The sequence below is a fragment of the Littorina saxatilis genome, linkage group LG4 (genome assembly GCF_037325665.1).
Source record: "Littorina saxatilis isolate snail1 linkage group LG4, US_GU_Lsax_2.0, whole genome shotgun sequence".
Lineage (NCBI taxonomy): Eukaryota > Metazoa > Mollusca > Gastropoda > Littorinimorpha > Littorinidae > Littorina > Littorina saxatilis.
This window is the reverse complement of record NC_090248.1, coordinates 8,830,259-8,838,149: the sequence shown is the minus strand read 5'-3', so window position 1 is coordinate 8,838,149 and position 7,891 is coordinate 8,830,259. Positions and strand designations below refer to the sequence as shown.

General features: G+C 44.7%; 1 protein-coding gene across 1 annotated transcript in view; it reads left to right on the top strand.

Annotated features, from left to right (window-relative positions):
- The first annotated feature begins 3,669 nt into the window (after positions 1-3,669).
- LOC138963901 (transmembrane protein 229A-like) overlaps positions 3,670-7,891 on the top strand; it is a 27,394-nt gene continuing 23,172 nt past the window's right edge. Inside the window, exon 1 of the mRNA XM_070335751.1 lies at positions 3,670-4,379. The gene's annotated coding sequence lies outside the window, so the exon portion shown is untranslated. The remainder of the gene's footprint in view (positions 4,380-7,891) is intronic.

Here is a 7,891-nt window from a genome sequence, read left to right as displayed (position 1 = left end):
ATATTATCAAAGAACCAGTGACATTGGATCTGCCAGGATTCCCACACACAGAAACCTCCACAACCCCACTACCCCATCTTATTAGGCTTATTTAGTACAGCTTTTTTTCAACCAACCACATTCGTTTCGTGTCATATAAGGAAGTGCTACGTCACAAATGTTGCGTACACGTCATTTCCGGTTGGCGGTGAAACGAAGTTCACACCAAAACCACAAACAAATTTCGTTGATTTGGGCGATTCTACGAATCTACTTTCGTTGACTTTGTAATCATGTTTTGGTTATTTCTGTATGGAAACCTTTAATTCATTGGATATAGGTTACCTGATTGTTATTTTAACTGTTCAAACGAGGTATGATCCAAACAAAATGATCAAACCGCGATTATACAAGTCTCAGGCAACTGATCATAAAAAGTATATATCATTTGAAAGGCCAACCTTTTAACTGGTATACCTCTAAGAGATGACGTCATTAGGTTACTACGTCATAAATGACGAGGTTTTAAAATACGTCACTTTTGGGTTGTGCTTCAAAACGGTTTTTTTGTCAAACGCCCTGAAAATCTTTACTTCTTTGAACGAGTGTAGCTGGATGATGGTACAAAGAAAATGTCTACAAATTAAGCTGAAGAACGTTACATGAATCAAAGCTGTTCCATATTCTACAATCTGACAAAAGAAAGGGGAAATCGAAACTGGGGAAAAAGATTTTAGTCAAGCAGTATGTAAGAAATGTTAAGTCCTTTGTACTGGAAACTTGCATTCTCCCAGTAAGGTCATATATTGTACTACGTTGCAAGCCGCTGGAGCAATTTTTTGATTAGTGCTTTTGTGAACAAGAAACAATTAACAAGTGGCTCTATCCCATCTCCCCCCCCCCCCCCCTTTCCCCGTCGCGATATAACCTTGAACGGTTGAAAACGACGTTAAACACCAAATAAAGAAAGAAAGAAACTGGGGAAAAGGAAAATAACTCTGACAAGCCAACAAACCTTCCGAAGAGCGCTTCAAACGAGGATAATGTAGCTGCTGCGTTGTCAAAATGCAAGAACTAAGATTAAAAAGTGTACATGCGAGTATAGAGTGAAAAACTTAAACTTTCATATGGAACAGTCCAGAGAATTCTACTTCAAAAGCTGGCCGCAAAATGGGTGCCTTATTAGCTGACAGGGGAACGGAAGGAGCATCAAGGTCCTCTTGCACGTGGTCTGCTCAACCGTTGTGAACCCAGTAGACCCAAATTTGTTGTTACTGTAGGCCTAGTCACTGATTATCAGACTTTGGTTCCCTTCTACTTTAGTGCCAGCTGGCAGAGAACACAGAAACATACCGGCACGGTTGGCCTAGTGGTAAGGCGTCCGCCCCGTGATAGGGAGGTCGTGGGTTCGAACCCCGGCCGGGTCATACCTAAGACTTTAAAATTGGCAATCTAGTGGCTGCTCCGCCTGGCGTCTGGCATTATGGGGTTAGTGCTAGGACTGGTTGGTCCGGTGTCAGAATAATGTGACTGGGTGAGACATGAAGCCTGTGCTGCGACTTCTGTCTTGTGTGTGGCGCACGTTATATGTCAAAGCAGCACCGTCCTGATATGGCCCTTCGTGGTCGGCTGGGCGTTAAGCAAACAAACAAACACAGAAACAAAGCGTGTCGAGACCAAAATGACGAGATGCATCGCATTTGTGAGCGAGGTTTTCAAAGCAAAAACAGGGCTATTCGCTGGATTTTTCGACCACGAAGGTCCCGTTGCTGTCGATATTCTGTCTACTAACAGCACAGTCATTGTCAAGTACTATGCAGAAACCTTTTTACCCAAACTTACTTACGAGTTTAGCAGTCAGCGACCAAACTGCGAAACCCAGACTGCCCTTCTCCGTCATGAAAATGTCAGTCTCCACAAAAAAGGGCCGTAACTCCATTCCTAAAAGACCAAATGATCCCATTTTTGCCTCACACATTCTTCAGACCTTATTACACCCCTTGTGATTTCTGGTTATACCCTCTTTGAAAATCAGACTTTTTGCCAACAAATTTCACAGCTGCACCCAGGACCTCAAAAAAGCCGTCAAATCAGAGCTCAAGGGCAACCCCAAATAAGGCCACCTTAAGGCCTCTTCTGATTGGCTCAGGCACTTGTGACTCATTGATGTAGGAGACCGGCACGGTTGGCCTAGTGGTAAGGCGTCCGCCCCGTGATCGGGAGGTCGTGGGTTCGAACCCCGGCCGGGTCATACCTAAGACTTTAAAATTGGCAATCTAGTGGCTGCTCCGCCTGGCGGTTTTAAATAGTGCTCTAGGACTGGTTGGTCCGGTCACGGTGTCAGAATAATGTGACTGGGTGAGACATGAAGCCTGTGCTGCGACTTCTGTCTTGTGTGTGGCGCACGTTATAATTATGTCAAAGCGGCACCGCCCCGATATGGCCCTTCGTGGTCGGCTGGGCGTTAAACAAACAAACAAACTGATGTAGGAGGAGAGTAGTTCTAATGATCAGTGACTGCTGTATTTTGGGCCAGATATGCCGAACAGTCTGTGCGAAAATCAAATTTGATCATTTTGTTTGGATCATGCCTCGTATCTTCCTACTTTGAGGTCTGGAGTGGACGCTGAAGTCGATCTTTCACTGGATATCTGTAGCATACATTTCCCTAGGTTGCGCTTGGGAAAATCAAAGATGGCGGCCAGGAGCCGATTGCCGCCGGTTTCACGACTTTAGACTTGAATTCTATTTCTTCCCTAATATAAATAGAATACTTATATTCATAGGGCAGACCTTAATTTGTTAAACCTCTCACTTTGAACAGTTTTACGTTTTTTGAGTAGAGCTTTGGGTTGCAAATTAATCGCGCATGTGTTGTCAGCGCTTCTTCTGCGAACACGGAATGTCTCTGCCAGTGGCGTCTAAACGGTGAAATTTACAACTCGCACTGTTGAGTTTCGTTGTGCGCGCGCATCCGAGCTAGCAAGAGGGGTGAAAGGAAACTAGTGGTGGGCTTTGTTCATCTCTCTAAGTCTAGCTAGTAGTATCATGTGACTGTGTTTGTATTGTCATAGACCTATATTAGAGTCCCTGGTATTGTACACTTGCTGTCGTGTGGTCAGTGAAATCCGTTTACGCTGTGATAAAAAGCTTTGACCTCTCCGTACTCGGTGTCATGTGCCTGTGTTTGCATGCTACATTGTCTGCAAGGTGGCGAAATTCACTCTGTGAGGAAAAGCTTCAACCGCCAATATCGAACCAACAGTGAAAGCTGTAAGACCCCCCCCCCCCCTCCCAACCCCATGCCTTCTCTCCCCCCCCCCCCCCCCCCCGCACTTAGTGTCATATGCCTGTGTTTGCATTCAAAACATTATCTGCTATGTGGCGAAATTCACTCTGTGAGGAAAAGCTCCGGCCAATATTATATGATCAAACCAACAGTGAGAGCTGTAAGACCACTCCCAACCCCATCCCTTCCACAACTTAGTGTCATGTGCCTGTGCTAGCCTGCAACGCTGGCATTGTCTGATAGCATGGCGTGTGGGGACATTGACGCTGTTGGAGAACGTATTGAACAAACAGCTAGAGCGACCATGTTGAATGGGGAAACGCGACAGTAGAAAGCCTATTAATATTAGCTCGTTTGATCGCTTTTAACCCTCTGACACACTGCCACTCATACATATGAAAACGGGTCTGCCACGCTGGTTTACTCGGTGCAAGGCAAGACAGTGTGAGTTTTATATTACCCTCTGCTCTCCGAGACTGGAAACTCATCGGCAGGAAACTAGCTTCGCGGTCGAGGGTAGAGAGAGAGAGGATAATCCGTGCACATCCTGAATACGTGTAGTGAAGCGATGGATCAAGTCAGTCAGTCTCGCAGCATGGTCAGTGTTTCTCTCCGCCTTTTTTCTCCGTAGCGACTTGGAAACGCAACGTCATTGCTCTCCAGCCTCTTCAATCCTTGTGCACCCCTTCCTTAGCCCGGTGTTCTCAAGCCACACAAACCAAACACAGCGCTTCTGTGTTTGTGCGCGCGTAGGCCTGGGGGCTGTGAATGTCGGTGTGTGTGGAGTGTTTGACTTGGCAACGTGCAGTTGACACAGACACGGAAAGAGACACCGGCACGAGCCGAGTTGGCGGAAAAATATTAGAGGGTGGCTGTTATAGTTAGGCTCAATATCGACATTGCCGCGGTTCTCGCTTGTGTGTGACTGTCTGTGTTTGAGGCTTTGCGGTGGAGTACACATGTGTAGGAAGTTTTGGTTCGTCAGCTGATTCGGTGCACTGGGGTTGAGTGTGTGCGGCCTGTGTCCGTGTGTTTCTGCTGCTGCTGCTGACCGGTCTCACGCTCGCCTTGTTTTTGGAAGGAGAGAAGGACCCGGCTGGGTGCTTTGAAGGTCAGTTGAGTTTTGGGGTTGGTTTTCGAGTGTGTTGTTGTGGTTTGTGGTGTGTTGTTGTGGTTTGTGGTGTGTTGGGTTGGTGTGTGTGTGTGTGATTGTGTGTCACGTGTGTGTGTGTGTGTGTGATTGTGTGTCACGTGTGTGTGTGTGATTGTGTGTCACGTGTGTGTGTGGTTGTGTGTGTGTGTTTGAGAGAGATGATAGACAACAGTGTGTGTGTGTGTGTGTGTGTGTGTGTGATTGTGTGTTACGTGTGTGTGGTTGTGTGTGTGTGTTTGAGAGAGATGATAGACAACAGTGTGTGTGTGTGTGTGTGTGTGTGTGTGTGTGTGTGTGTGAGAGAGAGAGATAGAGAGAGAGAGAGAGAGAGAGAGCGGTTACGCTGTCCATTTTGCAGTTTAGTAGAGTCATTCTCACGAAAGCATGTCGGTTGGGCACTCGATCCTACATATCCATGCCCACGCATATTCTAAAAGTACATACATTGTAGCTCAAACAAACAAACTCATGCATTCACACTCACACACGACACACATGTATATTAATGAAACGCTTTCAAAGAGCCAACAGCAGTGGTGTTTTCTGTCACTGACAGAGAGGAGTCACAATTAATGAGGTTCCGCAGGGAATTTCCTCACACAGGTCTCAGGTGCACGTGCTCTTGGCCTTGTTGCAGGCTGAATTATTTATTTCTTCGTTGTCTGTCCGATCTGTTTGCTGTACACTGAATTCGGGTTTTGCGTGTTAGTTTGAGTGTTTGTGTTTAGTGGTTGGAAGGGGTGGGGTTGGGAAGTGTGTGTGTGTGTGTGTGTGTGTGTGTGTGTGTGTGTTTGTTAGAGAGAGAGATATATATATGATATATAGAGAGCTCATGTGTGTGTTAGAGAGAGAGAGAGAGAGAGAGAGAGAGAGAGAGAGAGAGAGAGAGAGAGAGAGAGAGAGAGAGAGAGAGAGAGAGAGAGAGAGAGAGAGAGAGAGAGAGAGAGAGAGAGAGAGTGTGTGCTCGTGTGTGTGTGTGTCCGAGTCAGTTCAAACGTGTCAATACATATGAATTCAGTTTCTTACAGTTACAGTATATTTTTACGGGTATGCTGTGTGATGCTGCGTAATCAGTTTGAGACGAATAAGGATGTTGAAACACTGCTACAGGGCTACACGGCTACAGAGCTAACACCTTTCCGGGTCTCGCGGGAAATCCGGTTTTTGAAAACTTTTAAACCCGAAAATCCGGTTTCTTATAGTAAAACTTAATTTTATTTTTATTTTTTAGTTTGGATGGTTGATAGAGAAAAAATGTGTATTTTTTTATAATTTATTAACATACAGTTTGGTACAAGGAGAGGCTGTTCTGTGTCTCTACAAGATAAAAAAACCAAAATGCCTCAGGTTCTCGGGGGCGTTGCCCCCCAGACCCCCTAGCCCTGTCGCCCTGAACCCTGGCTTTTCAGGTTTTTCACTTTTTGGGGGGGTGTTTGCCCTGCTGCTATTTGAGAGAGAGAGATGGATGGATGGATGTTTTATTGTTCTAATCAATGAGTTGATTTTGACAATTTCCAGACAAATGAAATTGGTGCATAAAACGAAATTAATAAGGGTGAGATACATTGAGCTTTAAACATAGCCTACACATGCAAATAAGTGAGGCAAAATAAAGAAAGAGCCTGCCAAATGTTGAGACATAATCATGAAAACATAGCTTGGAAAGATGATTGTCAAACGACACCAAGACACATACACAGATATACACGTACAGACACGGACACACACACACACACACACACGTACCTAAAGTGTGGATGGTTACCTAAGAGGCGGCACTGGGTGTAGTGCCTTTCTAGTGCACTTGCACTACAACAGCACTGGGTGCAGTACTCGCTCCGGCATCGAAGAATTTTGCACTAAAAAATGCACAAAATTTGACCTATTTCGTCGCCTATAGAGGACGGAAAGAATGTCATTTTGAACATTGTTATGACATTCTTTCCGTCAAAAAAGTCAATTTAACGGTGTTAAATGAAGCGACCATCCACACAAATAGGTTGCCATCCAGAGTTTAGGTTGCCATCCACGTGTGGATGGTTGCCTTATGGTGATTTAGGCAACCAAACCTGTGGAAACATGGGTACACACACACACACACACACACACACACACACACACATACAGATACACACGTGTGTGGGCACACACACAGCAAATTATATGCAAATATACACATCTGAAGCAGTCATTAAATGCATACAACAAATGCATGAAACTATTACAGTAGGTAGCAAAAGCATACACACACACACGCGCGCGCACACACACACACGCACGCACGTAAATACATAAACATACATACATACACGCACGCACGCACACACACACACACACACACACACACACACACACACACACACACACACACACACACACAGACACAGACACACGCAGAGAGAGAGAGAGAGAGAGAGAGAGAGAGAGAGAGAGAGAGAGAGAGAGAGAGAGAGAGAGAGAGAGAGAGAGAGAGAGAGAGAGAGAGAGAGAGAGAGAGAGAGAGAGACTGACTGACTGACTGTGACAAACACCAACACACACATACGCATCAGATAAACACAGCCTCGTTTGAAGTGCTTTGTTTCAACGATGCCACGGGGCATTAGCTGTAACTTGAGCGAGGTACAATGTCGACAACATCAAGAATACAAGCGAATACAATGTGATCGATTCATGAATTTTACATGGTTTAGTTTCACTTTTATCAGCTTGTAACAAATCCTTACTTCAATATATCCTTGCTTCAATATATCCTTACTTCAATATATCCTTACTGTAGCGTCACTGCTACTTGTGAAGAGTAGTATAGTAACACTAAATACATTACGACGGATAAAGGACTCGAGTAATGATGATAATTTACCGGCGCTTTGCTACAAGCTCCTATGGTTTCAGAAGCTTCCCTACTTCAGGCGTTTGTAATTTTATACTCTGGGCGAGTGTAGTACAGTCTTTCTTTCTTTCTTTCTTTATTTGATGTTTAACGTTGTTTTCAACCACGAAGGTTATATCGCGACGGGGAAAGGGGGGAGATGGGATAGAGCCACTTGTCAATTGTTTCTTGTTCACAAAAGCACTAATCAAAAATTTGCTCCAGGGGCTTGCAACGTAGTATAATATATTACCTTACTGGGAGAATGCAAGTTTCCAGTACAAAGGACTTAACATTTCTTACATATTGCTTGACTAAAATCTGTACAAACATTGACTATATTCTATACCCCGTCGCGATATAACCTTCGTGGTTGAAAACGACGTTAAACACCAAATAAAGAAAAGTAAAGAAAGACTATATTCTATACAAGAAACACTTAACAAGGGTAAAAGGAGAAACAGAATCCGTTAGTCGCCTCTTACGACATGCTGGGGAGCATCGGGTAAATTCTTCCCTCTAACCCGCGGGGGGTAGTGTAGTAGAGTCGAATTGACTGTAACGAGCACCGAAGAAACGACCCCTAAAGTGTCCTTAT